General features: G+C 46.6%; 1 long non-coding RNA gene across 1 annotated transcript; it reads right to left on the bottom strand.

Annotated features, from left to right (window-relative positions):
* Positions 1-20585: 20585 nt before the first annotated feature.
* LOC120391465 lies at positions 20586-22106 on the bottom strand. The gene is made up of 3 exons (XR_005591340.1): positions 22064-22106; positions 21048-21170; positions 20586-20636 (listed from the first exon to the last, which is right to left on the bottom strand). It is a non-coding gene; the product is annotated as an uncharacterized LOC120391465 (long non-coding RNA).
* Between the last annotated feature and the right edge of the window lie 5365 nt (positions 22107-27471).

Genomic DNA, 27471 nt, shown 5'->3' with positions numbered 1-27471 from the left:
TGTTCACTCTGTCTCACATTATCTTGCTTCTACAAATCTCACGTCATTAGGGTCACAGCTAGCCTAACTCATGCTAACTAACGGACATGCATTAAGATCCCTTCAAATCCTTGTTAATTATTTCCTGGCTTCCACAAGTATATCTTCTAGAAAAACATCCAATCTTGATTTTAAAATTGCTAGTGACCGAAAATCCACCACAACTTTTGGTAAATTGTTCCAATGGTTAATTAAAATTACTATTAAAAATGTATGCCTTATTACCAGTCTGAATTAATCTAGCTTCCTTTTTCTCCATTGAATCTTGTTATACCATTGTTTGCTAATGTGAAGAACCCATTATCAAAATTTGTTCCCCATGTGAGTAGCTATAGACTGTCCTCAAGTCACTCCTTAACCTTCTCTTCGTAAAGCTAAATAGATTGAGCTCCTTGAGTCTATCACTAAAGGTATATTTTCCAATCCTTTGATAATTCTTGTGACTCTTCTCTGAATCCTCTCTAATTTATCAGCATCCTTCTTGAATTGTGGACACCTGATCTGGACACAGCATTCCAGCAGCGCTCACATAAGTGCCGTATTCAGAGGGAAAATAACTTCTTTACTCTTCTTCAAGATTCCTCTGTTTATGCCTCCAAGGATCATTTCAGTCCTTTTGGCCACAACTTCGCATTGGGAGCTTATGTTCAACTGATTATCTGCCATGGCTCAAGTTTTTTCTCAGCATCATTGTTTCCTGGGATAGAGTCTCCCGTCCTGTAAGTATGGCGTGCATTTTTTGTTCCTAGATGTATACATTTACATATGGTTACATTAAAGTGCACATTGTTTACTTATGCCCAGTTTACCAAAGGATCCAGCTTGCTCTGTATTGACTGCAAAAAGGTTACTAGGGTATGGGAGAGAGCAGAATTTGGCCTAGTGCATTGTGTGCAGCCTCTGTAAACTCTGAACAGTTATTTCCCTTGGTTTCTCTAGTTATGTTGCATCCTATTCAGTATTCTCTCATACCTTCACAGGCGCCCCCTCGACTATATTTCCCAGGCCTCTTACAGCCATCTGACGGACAATGCTGTTCCTATCCTGTGACCTTTCTTCCAAGATGCGCAAGACACTCTTAAGCAACTTCTTCTCCCTGAGCATGGGATCACTCATTAGCTGAAATAAAATCAACATGTCCATTAGCCCCAATATGATCCTTAAGATTGGGAACAGAATTTGAGCCGACATGGAATACACTAAAAACAACAAGGAGTCCTCCTATAGCCAGAGTCTTGTGGATACAGACTAATATGGCTACCCCTCTGATACGTGGCACATAACACACTGTAACTTTATCATTCCACACAAATGAGAAATGTTTTAAAAACATGCAGCTTTCCTTTTGGGCACTATAATAGGGATCCACTCATCTCTTGAGAGCCTCTTAGTGGCTGGGTCTGGTACCACAGTCCTTTTCTCACCCCTGGTGCACCCTGCCAGCTGACCTCAGTGAGTCTTCTGTGGCTCAGGCCTCTGGCTAAGTCCCAAAGTCCAAATGAACCCCTTCTGGGCTAGTCAAGAACAGTCCCATTGCCCTCACTAGGGTCTCCAGCCCCAACTCTGGGTCCTTGAAATTCTGCCCTTTGTTCAAGCTCTCCGTAAGCATTGTCCCCTTCCTGGGGCTTATGCCACTGTAAGTGGTAGGGGAACCAGGGCCTGCCCATAACTCTGAGTTCCAAACCATGGACCCTGTAAACAGTAGCTAGGTACCGCTTGATTTCAGTTCATTGTTGCTTTTTCCTACCGGCCACTTTTAGCTTCACCCTCACCTCAAGGTTCAAGTTCTTAAGGACTCTCTTCCTGCAAACCCAACTTAAGCAAATGCTGCCAGAATCAAACTCTGGCAATCCCCTGAATTTCTGTGGCCAGAGAGCAGCATCCTTTCTTGCCCCTCCAGTTCCTGGCAGGAACTGACCTGCTAAGGCCCTGCAGCTCCTTTTAGCTGAGCTTGATGGGCTCTGATTGGCTGCTTTCATGAGGCCTCTCTAGGCAGACCCAGATTTGTGGCTCTTTTCCTGGGGCAGGGGGCAGTAGGACCATGGGGCCTCTTGTAAGGAGTCTCAAAGCCCAGGAACAGCCCATCCCAGGCACAGATCGATTGTTTTCCTTAGAACCAGATGAGCCCCTAAGATAGTTACTTAGCGTAAGTGGGAAATATGATGCAGATGTTAGAGGAGGGCTGTAGAAAGGGAGGATGGTCCAGCAGTTAACACACTTGCCTAGGACTTAGGAGACCCAGGTTCAATTTCCTGCTCCCTCAAAGACTTCCTGGGTGACCTTGGGCAAATCACTTAGCCCTTCTGTGCATCAGCTCCCTGCCTGTAAAATAGGAATAATAGTGCTTCCCTACCTCCCAGGAGTGTTGTGGGGATACATACATAAATGAGTTTTGAGGTACTCAGATACAATAGTCATGCGAAGCTACGATAGTTGTGAATGTATTTGTATGTTGCTTGTTTTATAGTATTAGGACACTAGGTTCATTCCGAAGATCTGCTGAGTGAAACCAAAATCAGGAGCTGTTGGTTAGTATCAGCACTGGGACTTGGCAGAAGAGGTCCAGGAATTCAAACTCTGTCTGTATCTCTCTCAGCCAGCACCTGTGGTTGTGTAGCTAGTATAGGCAATGACAGCAATACAAATATCAGCGAGAGAATGACTCCGAAAGGTAGAATGAAGTTCTTTGTCAGGTTTCCATATAAAGGGAGACCCAGTCTACTATCTAAAATGACAGTGACTCCTATGAACTGAACTGTACAACTCCTTAAAAGAAAGGCAAACAGACAATGGTCTAATGGTGAAACTGCTCTTCGGAGCCCTGTGTCTTACCTGGGCAAGGAAAGCTGTGCCGGTGACTCGGAAGTTTTCCATTGGGGAATTCACCCAGGGGAGGAGACTCTGGATGATCTCAGGTGTTATTAGTCCAGATCTTAGCAGAACTCTGGAAGGCAAAAGAAACCGCTTATGGGGTCGATTGCACACTTCAAAAGCTCAGCTGCTCTGAGCAGACAGCTCTGATATCTATGGGTGGGAGCTGTGTGTTTCCACCCAGGGCACCCCCCACAAAGCTATAAACTGGAGGTTCCCTCTCAGCCACTCTATTTGCTACTGATTCCCAAGGATAAAATCATGCCTCTTAGATCTCTTACCTCACCAGCAGACACACTCCCTCATGATGAGTCTGGGGGTTTTCAAGCAGAATCCATGTTTTCTGCATCCTGAGCACTCTCACCAGGCTCTCATTCCCAACTTTGAAAAGCACAGATTCTAACACTTGGACAGAAAACCTGGGGAAAGAGAGGCACAGAACTGCAGCAATCGGTAGGAAGGTGCAGCCTGAACAGAGTCAGGAAGCCCAGGTTACTTGTCAGGTCTGCTGTTCATCGACAGTTCATCCACTGGCAATATCCTGGACACCAGTGTCCCTGGAAGGACTTGATGCCAGGAGGTAAGTTTCTGTCTCATACATCTTATATAACTAGTTTTGCTAGGGACAAAATTTTGCAGTCATTTTTCACTTTCTGCAAGGAGTATGGGCACTAGCAGAGTACAAGGATATAGAAAAGATACATGATCAGGACCCAAAAACTGGGGGGCATAGAATGTGGTGATCACTAGTGGATATTTTGGGGTCGTTTCTCCGGATATGATGTGACAGAGTGCTGAGGGTTTGCACTTGAGTCAGCACTCTGGTCACTATTAGTACTAATTCAGTTCCTTACAGAAAGCCTAATTGGACAGAGGTGTAGCTGATTACGAGGTCAGATTGGGGATAGTGAGTCATGGAACCAATCATTCCATTAACAGGGAAACTGTATAAAAGGACATGGGCAGGAGCCCTTTGAGGGGAACAGACAAAGAAACTTGGGTGACCAGATATCCTGATATTTGGGGCTTTATCTTATACAGGTGCCTATTACCGCCCACCCCCGTCCTGATTTTTCACCCTTGCTGTCTGGTCACCCAAAGAGAAACAGAAAGACAAAAAGCTGGGAGAGCCTGACAAAGTGAGCTCTCTGAGTGGAAACACCTTACCCCCCATTTTGGAGAAGAGTTTAGAAAGTTGAGATACAAGATAAAGGTGCTATGTATTGGTAGGGGGATTAAATAGACTACACGTTGGTGTTTACAAGCAAGAAAGTCTCAACGTGGTCTGTGTTCGTAGAAGATGTGGGGGTGCAACACCCCTCTCTGTCACAGCTGGGGGCTCATCAGGGATTTCCTTGTTATCTATGCAAACAGAGAGCCTGCTGGAGAAGCCGGGGTAGAGGTCTGGCAGTCCGGGTGATGGAGGGAACACACTGAAATGGGTGGTGAAGCAGCAAGGAGAAGTCTAGAACAGGGGTTCTCAACCTTTCTGTTTCTGAGCCTCCTGTCACCTCAACAAGCTATAAATACTCCATGGCCCACTCCCAGGCCTCTGCCCTGCCAGGCATCAGAGTTTGGGGCTCCTGGCTCTAGATTTTAACTCCACAGGGTGCAGGGGCTCGGGGCTTTAGTGCAGGTGCTGGGCCTCAGGGCTCCAGCCTGGCTGGGCTCAGAGCTTCAGCTTTCTGCCCTAAGCCCCAGCTAGTCTAATGCCAGCCCTGCTTGGCGGAACCCCTAAAACCGGCCCAGTTGAGAACTGCTGGTGTAGAAGACCCCACAGACCTTCCAACAATCCCACCAGGCAGAAAAACAGCCTTTGCTTGCCTGGTAGGTTTAACAGCAAAAGAGCCTTCAGGAATTTATACGGGAGCAAGCCCAGGTCTGGCAACAACTCCTCCAAAGTCTGGCAAGTCCTGTGACAGGAAATGGAAACCAGGCACAGGAGATCAGACTCTGTAAAATGGGACCTGCGAACAACCCTGATCTGGTTTTGGTTACTCTTAAAGGAGCAGTGGTGAGACCTCATAGGGACAGAACAATGTGGGCCTTTCGCCTGACACCCCATTTAACCGGGGAAGCACATATATGGCTCTTAGTGATTAGCAGGCAAGAGATTAGGACATGATTAAGGCAGCCATGCTGGACGAGGTGGGGCCTGTCCACAGAAAAGTACTGCCAGAAATGGAGAGTTGAAAGATGGATTGAGGGATTAGGCCTCTGTGCATTTGCATAGAAATTGAAAGATTGGGCCACTCACTGGTAAGGCCACATACTCAAACTGTGGGGGAGATCATGGACTGCATGATTCTGGAAGTTTCTTCAGAGTTTCCCTGAGCATACCTGAGTATAGGTTACGTGGTACCAGCCAGTTAATCTCGACCCCGCAGTTAAAGTTACAGAGGAATTTGCAGAGTCGGACATTCCCAGAGTGAGTCAGTGGTTTAAGGGGCTAAAAGATTGCCATATGAGTCTCAAATAAAAGCTCATGTCACCAATATCATTGTGAAACACATCTACAGCTGCTGTGTAAAGAGCCATGTATATGCATTGAAAATTACATTCTTATGATCTGTATCTAGGGACTAGTCACCAGGAAAGGTGAAAAAATGGTTTTCTTTAAGGCAAGAAATGTTTCTCCATCTGTTTGTTTACATGTAAATTAAGCATGTAGGGTTCACATGCTTAATTTACAGTTCAGAAGGACTGTGAGAACTTCAAAGAAAGAAAAGTAACAGGAAGGAGACAGGGGGTGGGGACCCAATTTTGGGGTACACCTCAAAGGTTTGCTCTAGTATATTTGGGGGACAAAGAAGACACCCTGGCATCTTTCACTTAGGAAGTAGATGGACAGCGAGACGGACAGCGGGGTCGCTATCAGGCTTGGTTGAGAACGTTGGGTGAGAAACATCTTTAGACAGGAGGTTAACCTGTTGGTTAAGTTTAGTCTCTAGGAGCATGTTATGATTTCATTTGACATGTAACCATTTTTTGCTTGCATTCTTACTCACTGTCACTGGAATCTCTGTTCTTTGGTCATCTCTGTTCTTGTTTGCACTATAAATATATCTAAGTGCTGTGTGTTTTGCACTATAGAGTATAAGTAATAAAGTATAAAGTATAGAGTCTAAAGTATAAGAAGTAAACTGGTGTGTACTGTTCCATAGGGAACAGCATGCCTGGTAATTCTGTGGGTGTTCAGTGGATAAAGGTCTGGACACTATACGGAACGGTCAGAAGACTCGGGGGTTGGTGTGTGCCTATCACTAACCTGTACAAAGAGACTGGGGTCTGAGGAGGCCTGGATGGCAGTGCTTGTTTTGCCAGAGCCTGGTCATTTTAGGGAACTGACCCACAGCAGACACAGACAAGACTTCCTCACTCTAAGGGCAGGCAATGGTAAGGTGCCTCATAACCCTGGAAATTCCTGGGGAGTGTCACACAACTCTATTGGAATTCTCTTTGTTTCTCTCCCTTCCTTCTAATTACCGGCAAAGGTTGCCCTCAGTATGTTGTTGGTCTTTTTGGCATAGGCCCCGGCTTCTTATCCTTGGCAAAGGCATCTTTTGTCCTGAGGTTCGGCTGACCTGCTGCAGGAGAACAGGAAACAACTCTGGGAGCAGCTCCTGCACAGCTTTGCTCGACTGCAGTGCTGACACCACCTCAAAGATGGCACATGTTGCCTGAAAGGAGAGCATGGTAAAAAATGAGATCTCTTCCCAACACCATCACACCCTCTCTCCCCTTCTGATATCTGCTGTACTGAATTTTCACTTCTGCCAGTAACTTGAATGACTGCGAGCAACTCCCTTAACTCGTGGCTCAGTTTCCCACACCTGTAAAAATGTGTATGACCTACCAAGGCATGTTGTGAGTCCTAAGGAATATTTGCAAAGCAGTGTGAGAAACCTGGTTCAAAGACTCTCTAATTGCCAGATGTTATTCAGTAAATCAGCCACGTACTCTAAAACTGCCGTATTTGTTCCACAGACAGCAGAGCTGGACTCAGGGAAACAGTACATCAGAGGAGAAGTGCCCACACAGCAATATTCTACCACACTTCTAGCTTTCTATCAGCAGGATTGTCACAGGGCAGATGAAAGCCTGAAAGGAGTGTCTGTCATCTGACTTACTGAGAGAGGTTCAGCAGCTGCCAAATGCCTGTCAGTTTCAGTCTCTGAGGTGATGCTGCCTTCTTGGCTTGTTGAAGTCTTTATTTTTTCTATTAGGACCTGTAGGACTTGAGTGGCAAGCAAGGGGTCTCCCCCCAGAGATCTCCACAGCTCAGTGGTGTCACTGCAATTTAATAGAAGTTACATGTGACCCCTGGACACTTTTGTGGCTCAGACTGAATGTGTCCTATTTAAGTAAAGACCAACTTTTCTCCTTGCCTATGAGGAGAAAGTTAGGAGTACTGTCCTCCTCTAACGCGCCTCTTGTTTAAATATTGAGTTTCCAGTTACAGAACTAGGTTAAGTGACCTAGTCTTACTGCAGCCTAACCATTAATACTAGACTTCCGAAGGACAGGACACAGAGCGCCAACCTCAGTTCCTGTTTTCCCACTTCCCAGGAAATATGGACTCATGAGCATGTGGCTCCCAAAGATCCAGGGTTTGGAAGGCAAGTTGATGAAAGAAAAGCCACATTCCTACTAACTGGACATACAATTATGAGAACGAATATTCATGGACATCCTAGGTCCCCTTCACAAAGGGTGTCCCGACCCTCTGTTTGCCAGAAGCTGGGCCTGGGCAAGAAGGGATGGATCATTTGACATTTACCTGCTCTGTTCATTCCCTCTGGGGCATGTGGCACTGGCCACTGTCGGAAGACAGGACTCTGGGCTAGATGGATCTTTGGTCTGACCCACTATGGCCGTTCTTATCGTCTTAGATTCCAGCACTGATAACTGATAACTCAGTTAGGAATCTTTAAATGAAATGATGGATCTGCTTCCAGTCCAGTTTTAAGTCCCAAGGACGGCAACTCTATTCTAGCAGCCAAACCCTCACTGATACCAAGCGGCGGTCTGATGACAATATTGGCCCTATTCTTTGTAATCAGCCAGGGATTGGACTTGAAGCTGTCATGCTACCAGGAAATCAACAGCCACTGCTAATTTCCCAAGTGAGGTCAATTCAGGTGTCTAGAGAGCCAGGCCGGTTCCAGGCACCAGCCCAGCAAGCAGCTGCTTGGGGTGGCCAATGGTGAGGGGCGGCATGTCTGGGTCTTCGGCAGCAATTCGGCGGCTGGTCCCTCACTCTTTCTCGGAGCGAAAGACCAGCCGCCGAATTGCCGTCGAAGACTGAAGCGGCGGTGGTAGAGCTGCAGATCGTGATCGCAGCTTGTTTTTCTTTTCCTTTTTTGCTGCTTGGGGCAGCAAAAGCCCTCTAGCAGGGCTGGCTCCAGAAGTAGATGTTTCCAACAATACACTCCAGTTATACCAGTAAAGTTAGGTCTTTAGGATGTCAAAGCAGTTATGAATTAATGGAAACAGAATTACACTTAATTTCTCTCCACACCCCACCTTAACATGCTCTGGGACCTTCCTGGAGAAAGACCCAGGCTATTAACCATCAGGAATTATCCCAAAATGTCTGCTGCTTAAATAAAGCCCTACATCTCCCAGTAAAGCTGTGGGATCCATGTTTTACCAAGATGAATGCAATAGGTAGCGGTATATACCTGTCCATCGGCAGATGGTTGCTGAGTAGGCTGGAGATCACTGCCTCTAGGTGATGGTGAGCTAGAATAGACACTGCCTCCAGCAGGGACTGCCTCAAGATGCCCTCCTGGATAGTAGCCATGTGGCTATATATTATATCCAGAATAGCTGGCACCTGGAAGGAACAAAACCAGAAAGAAATGTCCCTTTTTCTTTCTCTCCATTCATTCTACAGAATCAAAACCTTTATTTAGCCATTTGCTGCTTTTTTAGAAATTCCTCAAGAAACAAACGTTCAAATATGTCTGTGTAACTTTAACCCACAACAATTGCCCACACTTGGCTGTAAAAATTAACACTGACACACACATATACAGCGAAACCCCGCTATAACGCGATGATCGGGGTCCAAAAAATTGGATCACGCTAAATGTGGGGTCGCGGTATAGCAGGGTTTACCATTTCAAGCTGGTCAGTTTCAAGCCGGTCGATTTCTCTTGGGCAGAAAACTACTTTCATTTGCGAACTGCCCACAGCAGTAACTGAAAGGGTGGAGCTCCAGCAGCGGGGGCTCTCAGCCATGCAGGGAGAGAGGGAAACACTTGGGGAGAGCAGGGGAGACGTGCAACGGGCAGAGGAAGAGAGAAAAGCAGCTGGGGAGAGAGTGGCTCTTCTCACCAAAAGGGTAAGTGGGGGCAGGTGGGAAGAGGCAGTGGGGAAGGCACATTCCATTTTTTGCTTTTTTTCCCCTTCGGGGGCACTCCAGCCTCTCTCCCTTCACAAAGCCTCTCTCTCTTTGTTTTTTTTTTTCTCTTTCGCGCTTCCGCGGCGCTCCAGCCGCTTTTTTTTTTTTTTTGGCCTGGGGCAGCTGGAGCCACCTTACAATCACATTATAGCCGAATTCGCGTTATTGCGGGGCGCATTATAGCGGGGTCAGGGGCGGCTCTAGCCATTTCGCCACCCCGAGCACGGTAGCACGCAGCGGGGGGCGCTCTGCCGGTTGCTGGTCCCGTGGCTCCGGTGGACCTCCCGCAGGCGACTGGCAGAGCGCCCCCCGCGGCGTGCCGCCCCAAGCACGCGCTTTGCGTGCGGGGGCCTGGAGCCGCCCCTGAGCGGGGTTTCCCTGTACATACCAGGTAATTTAATGTGGTGGTGCCCAGCTATGCATTAAATAAACCAGCTGGCATGCACAAAAGAAGGCTTTGCTTGCCCAGATTTTGCAGGTGTGATTTAAGCAGCCAAATGCAACCATTTGCCTCGAAGGATGCACAGTTCATAAACAACCACAAGCACAAAATATGCAAGTGCTTTAAACACAGTGTGCAAATGCCTGGGACTATGAACAGTTGACGGCCTCTCATATTCATTCCTAGCCCTTCACATCTTCAAAACACTGTGCAAACGTGGCAGTTCTGCTGCGAGGGTTCCCTGTCCTGAGGCCTTTCACCAGCCTTGATAGAAGATTTGTGGAGTGCTCCTTTCATCTAGCCCTAACGCACTGGGCTCCAGAATAAGGCATATAAATAGTGGATCCCAAAGACACTATAGTTTTCTCCCTCCCTCCTTCTATTCTTAAAGGGTACGTCTACACACCAAAAAAATCCCACAGCAGTGAGTTTCAGAGCTCAGGTCAACCCGGGCCTGAGGGGCTTGCACTATGGGGCTAAAAGTGTAGCTGTTCCTGCTCGGGCTGCAGCCCAGGCTCTGAAACCTGGCAAGAGGGTGGGTCTCAGAGCCCAGGCTCCAGACTCACTGGGAATGACTGCAGGGCTATTTTTATCCAGGTAGCCCTTAGCCATAGGCCTCCTAAGAACTGGATGCCTCCAAGTGCCAGTCATTCTGTCTTCTTGTCTTTTCCCCAGAGTCTGTTTTTTCAAGCCTTTCTTGGCTGAATACTGTGGTAACAAGCCAGACAAATAAATAACCAACCATCTTCCTTTTCGCTTTGATTCTCTCTGTCTATTGCTATTGATTCTGCCATTGCCTAGTTTAGGGTGGGAACAGAGATGGAATCGACTATGTCTGACGGGGAGAAACAGCAAGATTTTTGTTCATTACACATGAGGGCAAAGATCTAAAAGCCTTGAGTTTAGGCAGAAAACCTCTCCAGTTTCCCGTTTTACCTGGTCCAGCATGGCATCTCCACATTCCTTCAGTATAACCTTCATCCACAGTCCAGCTGCCGTGGCACAGGTGGGGCTGGCAGACAGCATACCTTCCACTGTGGCCTCAATAAAGTCTGTGGCCTGTTCTGGGGAAAAGTACTCACAAACAACCTGGGAACAAATCAAAAACAGGAGAGACGGCAATGATGTTTGGCTCCAGCACTTGTGAAAATGGAGGCCTAATTTCTCTATGGAAAAAGATCTATGCATCAGCAAATTGCATCCGATGAAGTGGGTATTCACCGACGAAAGCTCATGCTCCAATACGTCTGTTAGTCTATAAGGTGCCACAGGACTCTTTGCTGCTTTTACAGATCCAGACTAACACGGCTACCCCTCTGATTAATTAACAATTTGTTAATTAGCCTCATGTCCAGCTAGCCATTTGGGATTAAAATTCTTTCCATAGTCTATATACCACATTTTTGTATTCTACACTAATGAGATCAGGTTCGAGGCAAAGCTTCTGTTGCACAGTTAGCACAACGTTGTACTGGATATGCAGGAGGTAAGTTTCCAGTTTGTATTCTCTTAGATACACTGCATCTTTTTACAACATATACAATGAAGTCAAGAGAGGCATGCACACAAATATAGCCTAAGGCAAACCCACAAGGTGACGGAATGAAGACTGGATGGGTTCTCAGCTTGATGTTCCTCTAACACAGTTTTTTCTCATGAATGGCGCATCTGCATGCGGATTTTCATGCACGTGCAACATTCTGTGGAATCTGGTTTTTACATGGCATTCATAGCACATATCTATGAAAAGCTGGTTACTGGCAACGAATGCCCCGCGCCCACAGCTTGCTCCAAGTACGGAAAGGCATCATGAAAGCGTAAATATAAAATGATGGGTGCCTGGTCACTAGAACATCCACACAAGTTTTTTGAGACAGTTACCTTGGCCATTTTGGAAGATGCCTGAAACAAAGCCTCAGGGTCTGGAGCTGTTGTTAGTTCGTCACGGAGACATCTCAGCTTCTCCTCCGCTGACCCCAGGTTCATGGGCTGGCCTGGAGTGGAGAAAAGGATAAAAAGTACTGTAACGACTAATGAAACTGAACCTCTACTGCATGGACATTCATACAGAAGGATCCATGTGCTATGCTGTTATTAGTACAGTGTAAAATCTTGGCCCCATCAAAATCAATGGCAAAACTCCTGTTGACTATAATGGAGTCGGGGTTACACCCTAAATGTTTGAAAGTTAACAGTAGTGGTATGTTATTGTGACTGATACAGGATTGAACAAGCACCGTATTCAGCTTGGAGCAGCTTTCTGGGTGTGCCTAGTTTCAGTAGCATCTCTGCTCTTAGTATTTACATCTAATCTCATATTCAAGTACAACTCATGCAGGTAGATCTGAGGTTCCAATGCAGAGGTGAATCCCTCCACCAAACTCTCAAGATGGGGCTGGACAAAACCTTTGGCAGGAAACCCAGGCTCATCCGTCACTTCTAAACAATGCTGGGATTTCTATGTTGTACACTCAAACACTGGAGTCCCTTATTCTGTTTCTGAATCACCAACACTGTTTTTTAGGACTGATTAATAATAATTAGAAATAGGGTGACCAGATGTCCCGATTTTATCGGGACAGTCCCGATGTTGGGGTCTTTTTCTTATATAGACTCATACCCCCCACCCCCGTCCTGCATGAGTTTCACATTTGCTGTCTGGTCACCCTAATTGGAAATGGCCTTAAATGATAACCAAGATCTATCCCATTAGGTGAAAAGAACATCCTACTCCAGGGGTCGGCAACCTTTCAGAAGTGCTGTGCCGAGTCTTCATTTATTCACTCAAATTTAAGGTTTTGCGTGCCAGTAAGACATTTTAACGTTTTGAGAAGGTCTCTTTCTATAAGTCTATAATATATAACTAAACTGTTGTTGTATGTAAAGTAAATAAGGCTTTTAAAATGTTTAAGAAGCTTCATTTAAAATTAAATTAAAATGTACAGCCCCCCGGACTGGTGGCCAGGACCTGGGCAGTGTGAGTGCCACTGAAAATCAGCTTGAGTGCCGCCTTCGGCACCCGTGCCATAGATTGCCTACCCCGTCCCACTCTTCACAAAGGGGAAAATGGCCTACACTTACTCCAATAGCTTTGAACGCTCATGACAGAGGGCTGCTGCAAGAACTTTTTGTTTAAAGAATTAGTCCAGGAAACCCCTCCAATACAGCCAGTGGCAGGGTAAAGAGAAAATGTTTAGTACCAAGGGCTTGTCTACATGGAGATAGTCAAGAAAGCTAATCCAAATTCATTTTCAAACTGCATTAGTTAAACTTCATTAAACACCTCTGGGGACACACTTATTTAGAATTAAAGGGGCCTTTTTTCAGGTTAGTTTAATTCATGTAATTCACTAAAATTAAGAAGGGCCATTTTAATTCAGAATCAGAGCATCCACACGTGTTTAATGCCACTTTAAAATTTACACCTTTAGTTCATTTGGATTAACTCTCCTCAGTGTCCCTGTGTAGAGAAGCCCTAAGGAACTGAGCAGTTATCTACCTGGTGCAGACCATTTATTATTTGTACAGTTCCCAGAAGTGTGCCATGCTCTTTACACATCATAATCATCTCTTCTAATGAGCTATTTACAAGATGCCCACCACTCTGTTATCTAAGTGCCAACAGACAGGACAGAAAGAACTAGACAGGCAGAAAAATGGACATTACAACAGTGAAAGAAGGTGAACAATTACTTATACCTGCTAATGGTCTCCTCACCTTGTATACAGAGAAGGCAGCTGATACAGTCAACCACCCACTGACGAGACGTGGCCAGTGAATCACAGCTGTATGGTGCTATTGCTCCAATCAGAGATCCAAACTGATGAAAAGTTTCCTGAGTCTAATTAAAAAAGAATGAAGAATGAACGTTCTCCAGCTGTACTAGACTTCACTTGCCATCTTTATTGTTGATACCAGTCAGCTCTGTGTTTTTGGGGAACCAGGGCACAGTATCTAGCTTGTGTGACTCATGAAGGACATCCACATCCTCCATCTCTGTTTGAACCAAAACCGATCAGAGAAAAGGCTTGCAGAGAACAATGAAGGGTTTGGGGAGACACACCTAGACCCCTCCTGACAAGGGTAACAAGATTAAGACATCTCCATTTGCATACAGAATGAAGATCAGAGACAACTCCCCTAGCCTCAACTGCATGAAAGATGGAATAGGGATTAGCATAAAGAATGAAGAACAGAGAACCGCACTGAACTCTGGGACCAGAAAAGCAGGGACGCATTGAATCATGGGAATCCCTGCTCCAGTTGCTAATGAACCTACGCCTGCACACACTCAGCTCAGCAATTATCAGACCAATTCTAGTAATAAATCTTTGACTCATATCCCAAAATACTGAAGCAGCCTAGTTGCCTTGTGAGCTCCCTGGAAGAAAACAACACCCATAGCCAAGAGTGATCAGCTCCGATTGTCTAGCCTAAAGAAAACCCTTGAGCCATCAGTTTACCCATAAACAAATCTAGTGTTCTCCCTTGAACCATTGTATTTTCTCTACAAAACCCCTACCTATGCCCAGGTAAGGGTTCTGATGTATAGGCCCAAACTCTGCATCAGTTCCACCGGGATTCCATCTCCTGACTGATCGTGCTGGGGGCTTTGCCTGTCTCCAGCACTCAGGACCCTGAGCTACCACCATCACCTGGGAACCCCGACCAATTCAAGCCTCATGGAGTGGGTGGGATCCATCTCTCTCTCTCTCTCTGTTTTCTTTCCTACCTCAGGTATTAACCTTTAAAATGTAGCTGTTATGTTTGTTTAGCCCTCCTGGTGTGGTTATCACTATGATTCAATCAATAACTGTTATGGGTCAGCTGGTTGCTTCTCTCTCTCTCTGAATTTTACTCTTTTGTGTTTTAGCTTCCCCCATTTACTCTGCAGCGACACTTCTTGTACCTAAGCTAAAGATCCCTATAGTGCCCCAAAATACTGTGGGGTTTGCTCATCAAGTGGGTTACTACCAGTACAATTGTAATGTGAAAGTGTGATAGGAATGTGTTAAACTTGGGGCACATAAGTGGGGGGGAGCAGCTGAAAGTGCTGCTGAACCCAGCCTGTTGAGACCAGGGGCGCATAAGGGTACCAGCTTGACAGTGCTGCTTAACCCAGCCCACTGAACACAGGGACATATGAGGGGATCAGCTGATTGACTTGCTCTGCTAGTGTGTGCGCGCATGTTCGTCTAGTTCTAGTTATTAGCCCTGGGGAACCTAGTCCTGCAGGAAAGCTCCATTGGGAGGGGACTTGTGGAAGGAAGGAGTAGAACACACAAGTGACATAAGCAACACATTAATAGAATTACAGAACCACCCCTCCCCCGTACAGAAGAGTGACCCTAATTAATGATCCTCCCCAAAGTAACGGGCACGTCTGTTAACATTGTGCCTCTGATTCCTGTACTGAACTGGGTAACGCACATTGGAAAATATAATTCCAATTGTACATACAAACAGATGGGGTCTAAATTAGCTGTTATCTCTCAAAGAAGAGACCTCAGGGTCACTGTGTACAGTTCTCTGAAAGCATCTGCTCCACATGCCGTCAAAAACGCTAACAACATGTTAGGAACCATTAGGAAGGGGATCGATAATAAGGCAGTAAATATCATTATGCCACTATAGAAATCTACAGTACCCCCACACCTTGAATACTGCGTGCAGTTTTGCTCATCTCATCTCAAAAAAGATATGTTAGAATTGGAAGAAATACAGAGAAGAGTAACAAAAATTATTAGGCATATGGGACAACTTCTCGTACAAGGAGAGATTAAAAAGACAGGGACTTTTCAGCTAGGAAAAGAGACGACTAAGAGGGAATATGATAGAGATCTATCTAATCATGACTGGTGTAGAGAAAGTCAATAAGGAAGTGTTATTTAGCCCTTCACATAACACAGGAACAAGGGGTCACTCAATGAAATTAATAGGCAGCAGGTTTAAAACAAAAAAAGGAAGCATTTCTTCACACAATGCAGTCAACCTGTGGAACTCATCGCCAGGGAGATGTTGTGAAGGCCAAAAGTATAACTTATGTGATAGACCCAGGCCAGGTGGGTACAGCAGACTAGCAGAAGGCAGATATACTGGCCACTGGATTAACAGTTTTCTGTTCCCTGACTGACCAGAGCAGGGGCTGCTCCAGGCTAATGAGAACACCTGACTCTAATTAACCTGTAAAGAGTCAGGTGAGGCCATTCAGTTAATGTGACCACCTGACTCTAATTAAGGCCCTGCTGTTACTATGAAAAGGGCTCACTCCAGTCAGGCAGAGGAGCCAGGGGAGAGGAAGTGCAGCTGAAGGGCTGGTTACTGAAGACACCCTCAAACCATCGTTAAAGAAGCCCTAAGGAAAGGGTGAAGAAGGGAGAAGCAGGAGAGCTGTGGGGAAGTGGCCCAGGGAAATGTAGCAACTCTGGCAGTGAAAGGTTGGCTGCCAACAACTGCTACCATTAGGGTCCCTGGGCTGGAACCCGGAGTAGAGGGCGGGCCAGGGTTCCCCCCAACCCACCGTTACAGGAACAGCTCCTGGAAGGGGAAGTCAGGTCCCTGTCAGGACAGGAGGTTGAACAGAGACTGTGGGAGTTCTCTCACCAACCTCCTTGCAGCCTATGATGAAAAAGGCTCAGTAGACTGTAACCCTGGCCCTAGAGAGAGAAGGGCTACGTGGAGGGTCACAGTGAGCCACTGAGGCTAGCATAAACCGCCTAGAAGCGCAGGACCCACAGGAACAAGGTCAGAGCTCTGCCACACTGGGTTCAAAAAAGAATTAGATGAGTTCACGGAGGATAGGTCCATCTCTGGCTATTAGCTTAACACGGTCAGGGATGCAACCCCATGATCTGGATGACTCTAAACCTCTGACTGCCAGACGCTGGGGCTGGGACTGTCCAACAGGGGATGGTTCACTTGACAATTGCCTTGTTCTGTTCATTCCCTCTGATGCATCTGGCACCCACCACTGTCAGAAGACAGGATACTGGGTAGATGAACCATTCTTCTGGGGGATCCAGGATAGCCACTCTTATGGTTTATGTTCTTAGCGGATTACATAGAAATCCAGCTTTAGCATCCTGGGAGCATAAGAACCAAGAATGCATTTGTGACACTGGCAGACCAGTCAACCTGTGTATGACCCATAATAACTTAACAAGAGGCACTTCTACTGTATCAAGACAGTTCACTTGCATGTGAATTTCAAAGAGATGTATTAGACTAGCAATCATCAACTCATTCAAAAATGAACAAAGGATGCTAAGTGTATTTGTCTGTGATTATCTATTCCCAGGTTAGAAGTTTCACAATGTAACTAAATTAGCTTGTAGATGCTAATTCCCTTTCATGGCTTAATTGCCTTAATTATGTGTGCAAGGTCTTCAGTTAACCTTAAAATCAAAGATGTAAGACACTTCAGGAAACCAATCATTTCTACATTATCTTCAGCTTAACTATCATCTGTGTTATAATGGAAGAACAGCTAATTACCTTATGTGAATGAATGTAACTAGTTTACTGTGTATTCACAGGAAATAGAAGATTATCTTCAAAGCAAAATACAAGAGGCCATCTGCATTGGGGGAAGGTCCTTCTGTGACAATTTCTGTGAGGTAGGCTTGTCAGCCTGGTAGAATAGCTATAAAAGAGAAGGCTCGGGCCAGATCCTATCATCTCTAGTCTGCTTAAACATTGAACAGGGACAGTGTAAGCCATAGGACAGAGATCTTCCAAATGATTATTTGGAAGAACCTGGAAAATGCCTGGAAAAACTAACAGACTTTACATCTAAGCTGCCTTTGGATTCTGATCTGTTGGGATGATTCCAGAGAGACTTTTACAAACCAGCAGTTTATTCCATCACTGTTGTGATCCTGAACTATGAACATTGAAAGTCACCTGTCTGGATATTGATCTTTTAACCATTTGTAACTCTCTTCTTTCTTTTAACAATAAATCTTAGATTTAGTTATTAAGGATTGGCTGACAGCGTGATATTTGGGGAAGACCTGAGATTCACATTGACCTGGGGATAAACATCTGGTCCTTTATGATCAGTGAACCCCACATATGGTGAATCAGGTTTCCAGTAACCCCTCACTATATTAGACATAGAATATCAGGGTTGGAAAGGACCTCAGGAGGTATCTAGTCCGACCCCTGGCTCAAAGCAGGACCAATCCCCAGACAGATTTTTACCCCAGTTCCCTAAATGGCATCCTCAAGTATTGAACTTACAATCTTCGTTTAGCAGGCCAATGCTCAAACCATTGAGCTATCCCTCCCCCCTCTTCCAAGACATGGATGTTTACATGGGAGCCAAGGCCTGGAATGCCAAAAGGGGACCGTGTTTGGCATCTTGTTAACTAGGGCGGAAGCTCTTTTGTTGTTGATTTGGTGAATCTAATGATAGAATAAGCCATCAGCTTGGGGGTTGTCTCCCTCTACTTCTTGCAGTCTGCCCACAGTGTGGTCACAGCAATGTTGTGTAAACCTCTCTCTTACGGAAGCAGAGGGATGTTAGTCACCATGAGATCCTAGCTGCTGTCCTGGAAGAGTTTTTCATGCATTTGCGTTGAGTGTCAGATCTGATGTAAGCAGGGAAGTCGGCTCAAGGAAGAGTACGGCTATACTCACTGTGCTATGAACTGTCTCTCGATAGGCAGTCAGCAGCTGGATGCTGGCCTGCAAGGCCCTTTCTCTCTCCCACTCCTTCCCTGAACTGATCCATGTCCTTAGGAGCTGTTGACAGAGCAGGGGAAAGGACAGAGTTAGTACCAGAAAATCCTTCCTAAAAGTTCCTCTTAAACAGGTTTAATTGTCACTAAAATCCCTCTCCAAAGCATCTGACCTCCATGTAGCAAAGGAATTACATGTCTAATAGAAGAGCCCCTTAGATATACAAGTCCCAGGGACCAGATTCACCTCTGGTGTACTGTAGCTCCACTGAAGCCAAAGGAGTTACATGAGAGATGAATCTGGGCCCGTGTATGTGATGTCTGCTGTAGACTGTCTGATGGGAGCTGTCTAGCACATTGCATGCTGTTTGATGTCTGCTGCTGTGGTCTGTTTCCTGGGCAACTTCTCCCACATTGAGTGGCAAAATGACAGAGAGGAGCATTTCTTTTTATTAATTTGAATAAGAGCAGAGAAGTCTCCCCAGCCGAGCTCCTTTTTTAACTTCACTTTTATACTGAAGGTGCATCAAACTCCCCACCCCTCAGCTCTTCACGATATTCTGTTCATGTCTGAGGAACAGGAAGTCTGCTCTGAATGAGTTTCCATACACAGGGCTTAACTCAATATTCATGAATTCCTCTTAGAAGAAGTGATCAGTTTCAACTGGTTCTCTTGGATTTGGCTACTGCAGTGGTGATTTTCTTGCCGCTCCAAGTAGTGTCAACGACATTGTAAGAACTTGGTCCCAATCCAGCCCTGGCATAAAATGGCATAGCTTCCGTGGATTTCAATGGGGCACATGCCCGCTTATCCCAGGAAGAATTTGGTACTTTCTCCCTAAAATTCACTCCGTTGTGGAAAATTCCTCCACAACTGAAGCTTGACCCCCTAAATCCCTGACTCCTCCCTGCTGTAACACAAGAAACAATCTCCTCCATGGTTCAATGGTCTACTCACACCAAACATTTCCTGGAACCAGTCTGCGGTTGGTGCTTCCTCCAGCAATGTCTCCATCAGCTTGCCAAGGGCTTCCAAGGACCTCACGTAGATTGACTGAAACTAGAAGAGAAGGAGTGAGGCTCAGCACAGATCATTTGTGTGTGTGGGCCGGGGAAAGCTAACCATAACCTTGCCAGGGAGGCCATGTGTGACTGCCATCACCCAGTGCCTGCTGGGCAGAAATACAGTGGATGGTGCCAGAGGAGAATTGTTGTCACGTACTTGTATAGGCAGAGCATCCTTTGCTGTCTCGCCTTCCTCTTTCATCGTCTCCAAGGGAGGAAGGGGAAATAAACTTCTGAAGCACTGATCAAGGAGATCACGGTTTTCCTCCATGGTCAGAGATGGTTTGAGCTTGCTGGCAGAAGAAAGATAGAGAGAAAAGTCATGCATTGGACTCAGTTCCACCTTCAAGTAAAAGAAACTGGTCCAATGACTAGAGATTGTCCCAATCTAGAACCCCAAATGCGAACAACCCTTCACTTTGCACCTTTCAAGGAACTCATCTAGAAGTAAAGCTAAAACGTCAAGTCCCCTTTTTAGAGAAACCCACAAGCTTCCTTCCCCCTGCCAGCTAGCCACACACCTCCCTCCCCATCTGAATTCTGCTCCATTGTACTGCATGCCCCACAAGCTCCAATCTTGTGTCTTTCGAGCACAAACCCCCAAATGGACACATTCAAATCCTTAAGAACTAAAGTCCTGCTGGTGAGCAGCATGTGAGCCACAGGGCCACCCAGAGGGCCTGGGGTCTTTGGTGACGGGGAATTGCCGCCGAAGACCCAGCACTTCAGCGGTGGGTCCCGGGGCGGAAGGACCCCCCATCGCCAAATTGCCGCCAAAGACCCGGAGCGGAAGAAGCTCCGGGGGCCTGGGCCCCGTGGGAGTTTTCCAGGGCCCCCAGAGTGAAGGACCCCGCTCCACGGGCCCTGAAAAACTCTCGTGGGGGCCCCTGCGGGGCCCAGGGTCTGGGGCAAATTGCCCCACTTGCCCCCCCGGGAGGCCCTGGTGAGCCAAACCCTGCAGGCATTAAACTGCTCCCTACCTGACACTCATGAATTAACAAATAAGAAGGCATCACAGTGCCAGGAAATATGGCAGAAAATAGCCTACCTCAGATGTCCAATGGCAAGAATCGCCTGGTAGCGAACTGGAGATGCCAGGGAATCCAGTGGTTCCTGTTTAATGAAGTCCTGAAATGCATGAATAGGGACATCAAAAATGGGAAATGGATTTGAAAGGCAGAGAGGCCTTCCTCTCACACCCTGAAACAGGGCCATGTGCCAGACCTGGAATAAACAGACACTGCCCAGCAGGCTCTCTGCCTCAGAAATGGACCGTAGGGACATCTGCAGGCTATACAGAGGACAGAAAGAGAACTCACAAGACACAAGCCATTCCTTCCAGTTACAGCCCACAATATGCCAGCATCCCTGCCAAACTCAGAGGGGACCCAGCATTCTGGGTGCCATGCAGGTAGCTCATGAGACCACAGTAGTACAGTCACAGCCAATGGATAAAATATCATCTCCCTGGAAAACCAGTCTCATTACATTACAACAAACTCTCTTGTACTTCAGTCCTCAAAGCTCCTAATCACTCACCAACATGTAGCCAAGGAGCTCCAGTTTGTACGAGAATTCGAACTCCTGGGAGTCTCTGGTCTCCAAGATGGCACGGCTAATCTCCATGACATTGTGGATGAGGGTTAATTTTAGGTTTATGTCCTACATAATCCAGAAGGAGAAACAAGAGGATGTGGATGAGAAACTGAGAGAAGAACCAGAGTCCAGACGATAAAGATCAGGAATTAAATCTAGCCTCAGAGAAGGAGAGAGGTGTCCCCAGACCCCAGAAGGTAGTGGACTCTGGCTCTGCACCCACCTCAGAAGAAGAGAAAACCCAGGTTCATCAAATAAATCCAGGTCCACTTACACCAGAGCAGCCAGGACTCCTGCTTGATGTAGCAAGGAAACCAAGCTCTGTGCAATCCTGAGATTCACATTGACCTGGGGATAAACATCTGGTCCTTTATGATCAGTGAACCCCACATATAGTGAATCAGGTTTCCAGTAACCCCTCACTATATTAGACATAGAATATCACGATTGGAAAGGACCTCAGGAGGTATCTAGTCCAACCCCTGGCTCAAAGCAGGACCAATCCCCAGACAGATTTTTACCCCAGTTCCCTAAATGGCACCCTCAAGTATTGAACTTACAATCTTTGTTTAGCAGGCCAATGCTCAAACCACTGAGCTATCCCTCCCCCCTCTTCCAAGACATAGATGTTTACATGGGAGCCAAGGTCTGGAATGCCAAAAGGGGACTGTGTTTGGCATCTTGTTAACTAGGGCGGAAGCTCTTTTGTTGTTGACTTGGTGAATCTAATGATAGAATAAGCCATCAGCTTGGGGGTTGTCTCCCTCTACTTCTTGCAGTCTGCCCACAGTGTGGTCACAGCAATGTTGTGTAAACCTCTCTCTTACGGAAGCAGAGGGATGTTAGTCACCATGAGATCCTAGCTGCTGTCCTGGAAGAGTTTTTCATGCATTTGCGTTGAGTGTCAGATCTGATGTAAGCAGGGAAGTCGGCTCAAGGAAGAGTACGGCTATACTCACTGTGCTATGAACTGTCTCTCGATAGGCAGTCAGCAGCTGGATGCTGGCCTGCAAGGCCCTTTCTCTCTCCCACTCCTTCCCTGAACTGATCCATGTCCTTAGGAGCTGTTGACAGAGCAGGGGAAAGGACAGAGTTAGTACCAGAAAATCCTTCCTAAAAGTTCCTCTTAAACAGGTTTAATTGTCACTAAAATCCCTCTCCAAAGCATCTGACCTCCATGTAGCAAAGGAATTACATGTCTAATAGAAGAGCCCCTTAGATATACAAGTCCCAGGGACCAGATTCACCTCTGGTGTACTGTAGCTCCACTGAAGCCAAAGGAGTTACATGAGAGATGAATCTGGGCCCGTGTATGTGATGTCTGCTGTAGACTGTCTGATGGGAGCTGTCTAGCACATTGCATGCTGTTTGATGTCTGCTGCTGTGGTCTGTTTCCTGGGCAACTTCTCCCACATTGAGTGGCAAAATGACAGAGAGGAGCATTTCTTTTTATTAATTTGAATAAGAGCAGAGAAGTCTCCCCAGCCGAGCTCCTTTTTTAACTTCACTTTTATACTGAAGGTGCATCAAACTCCCCACCCCTCAGCTCTTCACGATATTCTGTTCATGTCTGAGGAACAGGAAGTCTGCTCTGAATGAGTTTCCATACACAGGGCTTAACTCAATATTCATGAATTCCTCTTAGAAGAAGTGATCAGTTTCAACTGGTTCTCTTGGATTTGGCTACTGCAGTGGTGATTTTCTTGCCGCTCCAAGTAGTGTCAACGACATTGTAAGAACTTGGTCCCAATCCAGCCCTGGCATAAAATGGCATGGCTTCCGTGGATTTCAATGGGGCACATGCCCGCTTATCCCAGGAAGAATTTGGTACTTTCTCCCTAAAATTCACTCTGTGGAAAATTCCTCCACAACTGAAGCTTGACCCCCTAAATCTCTGACTCCTCCCTGCTGTAACACAAGAAACAATCTCCTCCATGGTTCAATGGTCTACTCACACCAAACATTTCCTGAAACCAGTCTGCGGTTGGTGCTTCCTCCAGCAATGTCTCCATTAGCTTGCCAAGGGCTTCCAAGGACCTCACGTAGATTGACTGAAACCAGAAGAGAAGGAGTGAGGCTCAGCACAGATCATTTGTGTGTGTGGGCCGGGGAAAGCTAACCATAACCTTGCCAGGGAGGCCATGTGTGACTGCCATCACCCAGTGCCTGCTGGGCAGAAATACAGTGGATGGTGCCAGAGGAGAATTGTCATCACGTACTTGTATAGGCAGAGCATCCTTTGCTGTCTCGCCTTCCTCTTTCATCGTCTCCAAGGGAGGAAGGGGAAATAAACTTCTGAAGCACTGATCAAGGAGATCACGGTTTTCCTCCATGGTCAGAGATGGTTTGAGCTTGCTGGCAGAAGAAAGATAGAGAGAAAAGTCATGCATTGGACTCAGTTCCACCTTCAAGTAAAAGAAACGGGTCCAATGACTAGAGATTGTCCCAATCTAGAACCCCAAATGCGAACAACCCTTCACTTTGCACCTCTCAAGTACTGGCTCATCTAGAAGTAAAGCTAAAACGTCAAGTCCCCTTTTTAGAGAAACCCACAAGCTTCCTTCCCCCTGCCAGCTAGCCACACACCTCCCTCCCCATCTGAACTCTGCTCCATTGTACTGCATGCCCCACAACCTCCAATCTTGTGTCTTTCGAGCACAAACCCCCAAATGGACACATTCAAATCCTTAAGAACTAAAGTCCTGCTGGTGAGCAGCATGTGAGCCACAGGGCCTGGGGTCTTTGGTGACGGGGAATTGCCGCCGAAGACCCAGCACTTCAGCGGTGGGTCCTGGGGCGGAAGGACCCCCCGTCGCCAAATTGCCGCCAAAGACCCGGAGCGGAAGAAGCTCCGGGGGCCTGGGCCCCGTGGGAGTTTTCCAGGGCCCCCAGAGTGAAGGACCCTGCTCCACGGGCCCTGAAAAACTCTCGTGGGGGCCCCTGCGGGGCCCAGGGCCTGGGGCAAATTGCCCCACTTGCCCCCCCGGGAGGCCCTGGTGAGCCAAACCCTGCAGGCATGAAACTGCTCCCTACCTGACACTCATGAATTAAATAAGAAGGCATCACAGTGCCAGGAAATATGGCAGAAAATAGCCTACCTCAGATGTCCAATGGCAAGAATCGCCTGGTAGCGAACTGGAGATGCCAGGGAATCCAGTGGTTCCTGTTTAATGAAGTCCTGAAATGCATGAATAGGGACATCAAAAATGGGAAATGGATTTGAAAGGCAGAGAGGCCTTCCTCTCACACCCTGAAACAGGGCCATGTGCCAGACCTGGAATAAACAGACACTGCCCAGCAGGCTCTCTGCCTCAGAAATGGACCGTAGAGACATCTGCAGGCTATACAGAGGACAGAAAGAGAACTCACAAGACACAAGCCATTCCTTCCAGTTACAGCCCACAATATGTCAGCATCCCTGCCAAGCTCAGAGGGGACCCAGCATTCTGGGTGCCACGCAGGTAGCTCATGAGACCGCAGTAGTACAGTCACAGCCAATGGATAAAATATCATCTCCCTGGAAAACCAGTCTCATTACATTACAACAAACTCTCTTCAGTCCTCAAAGCTCCTAATCACTCACCAGCATGTAGCCAAGGAGCTCCAGTTTGTACGTGAATTCGAACTCCTGGGAGTCTCTGGTCTCCAAGATGGCACGGCTAATCTCCATGACATTGTGGATGAGGGTTAACTTTAGGTTCATGTCCTACATAATCCAGAAGGAGAAACAAGAGGATGTGGATGAGAAACTGAGAGAAGAACCAGAGTCCAGACGATAAAGATCAGGAATTAAATCTAGCCTCAGAGAAGGAGAGAGGTGTCCCCAGACCCCAGAAGGTAGTGGACTCTGGCTCTGCACCCACCTCAGAAGAAGAGAAAACCCAGGTTCATCAAATAAATACAGGTCCACTTACACCAGAGCAGCCAGGACTCCTGCTTGATGTAGCAAGGGAACCAAGCTCTGTGCAATTTAAACAAGCAACTTATGTATAGAAAACGCAAAAGCTGACAGCAGATTATTTAGAATGTACCTTGTTCGCAACAGTGATGCCCAGCACCTGAAAAACAAAATGCAAAACAGCTATTAGCAATGTTGATAGTCCGACATAACACACAACCTCAAAATGTCCTGGCTGGTGACTATGGAGCAGAGAGAAATCACTATTGTTAAATCTTCCAAAAGGCAGGAAATGTATCCAGAGGGGGTGTTTTGCAGAGGTCAGTATCAGGGGCCATCCTCCGTAATATTTGCATTTGTGAACTACTGGAAGATCTCAGTTTGGTTCAACTGTTTTTGGCAATGTCTAAGTGAGAGTCTCAGTTAGACAAGGCAGAACTGAATGGCAAAGTGATGTGGAGAGGTTGCACTGAGATGAGAGTCAGGACCAGCAGTCAGGCACCTGGGGAACAGAAATAATGGAGCTCACAGACAAACAAGATGACAGATAAGAGGTAAGGGAAGTAGTGAGTCCAAGAAATAGCGTGACAGCAAATCAACTAAATACAGGCTAGCACTAGTCTCTCTTGGGTAATAAAAGATAGAGCTAGATACACATCCATATGAGGGGAGTTAGAGTGTTATTCTGAATAGCCTGAGTGTCACTGCATCTGAATTACTGTGTAGCTGGGGTCTACAGAATTTCAGAAGAATATAGAAAAACTAGAGGAAATACAAAGAGTAACAAAAATGATACAACATGTGACAGCTCACGCTCCATCCATTACAGTTTTAAATTTGAGTTATGTGACACTTATCACGCAAAAGCTCTTACCTGACAACTGGCTCTGTAATGGAGAAGGATGTTCCCTGTGATGTCTGCCTCTACCCGGGAGAGAAGCTGCTCTTTTGGAGCATGGACAGCCACGCTGCTGTAGGTCAGCATCAGGGTGCTGCGAGTCTGGCCTCTTCTCCCATGGTGGTGGTCCTAGACAATCAGAAAGTTCTTCTGATTCCTTTTGCTTTGGAATTCTGATCTGCTGTTGACCGAGGAATTCCTCACAGCAGCAATAGCAGCTTGCACTTGCAAAGCTCTTTTCAGCCAAAGATCTCAAACCGCTTGCAAAAAGTATTTAAGCAATATAATAACGGTGAGGCGTGGAGATATTAGTATCTCCATCATTCTCACTAGGTAACTCTGACACAGAGAGATTAAAATGCTGAACCTACAGCAGTGAAGTACACGGGAGCTTAGTCATTGACACTGGTAGGTACAAGATCAGGCGCTAAATGTTTTGCCTAAGGCTCCACAGTGAGTAAATGGCAGAGCCAGCAGTGGAAGCCCAGAGGCCTAGTCTCCTGCTCTAGCCTTTAGATCAGTGGTTTTCAACCAGGGCTACTTGTGTACCCCCGAGGGTCTGCAGAGGTCTTCCAGGGGGTTTATCAACTCATCTAGCTATTTGCCTAGTTTTACAGCAGACTACAAAGAATGCAAGTACAATATTTATATTCCAGTTGATTTATTTTATAATTATATGGTAAAAATGAGAAAATAAGCAATTTTCAGTAATAATGTGCTATGACACTTTTTAATAATTTTATGCCTGATTTTGTAAGCAAGTAGTTTTTAAGTGAGGTGAAATTTGGGGTACACAAGACAAATCAGACTCCTGAAAGGGGTACACTAATCTGGACAGGTTGAGAACCACTGCTCTAAATCACAGGTTCCATAATTGTCATCCGTAGACCACTGGTGGTCTACCTAAAGCAGGTTGGTTGGCCACATGTTGCTTGCCACACCTGCTCATTTCCAGCTACTAACTGGGATTAAAAAAAACGCTAAAAATACCCTAAATGCTTTTCCATGCAAGCGACTGAGGTAGTTCCCACACATTGTGCATGGGAGGGGCGCTCAAGCCATGTGACATGAGAACCCCAGCTCCAGATTGTGCTCCTCTCTGCCTAACTGCAGGCGTCACGTAGAACGCGCACACTGGGGGACAATGCGAGCTGAGCAGAGCAGACACTACCCCGGGGCTGCTGCCCCTGCTTTAGAGGGAGAGGAAGTTGGAGAGAAGCCCCTGGCTCCTTTACCTGCAGGCGGCTGATGAACCCAGGAATCGTAACCTTGCTCATTGCAGCCCCAAACTCCTGAAGTGCGTTGAGGGTGAGGTCCAAGTGGCTCTCAGCAGAGAGTGCAAGGATGGAAATGACTCCCTGTCACCCAAGAAAAATACTGGTTAGGATCTAACCCACGAGTCCCTTCCTTGCAGCTGAAGCGGTGTAAAGCGCCAGTCAGGCGTCAGACCCATGGGCAGCGGGGGCTGAATGAAACAGCAATGAAGAGGATATGAAGCGAAATGGCATCTGTCCCAGGCCAGCTCGGAGCTGAGCCCCACAGGGAGCATTCAGGGATTACTTGGTAAAGTG

The sequence above is a fragment of the Mauremys reevesii genome, linkage group 25 (genome assembly GCF_016161935.1).
Source record: "Mauremys reevesii isolate NIE-2019 linkage group 25, ASM1616193v1, whole genome shotgun sequence".
Taxonomy (NCBI): domain Eukaryota; kingdom Metazoa; phylum Chordata; order Testudines; family Geoemydidae; genus Mauremys; species Mauremys reevesii.
Note: the sequence above shows the minus strand (reverse complement) of the source record. Positions and strands in the feature narration are given on the sequence as shown.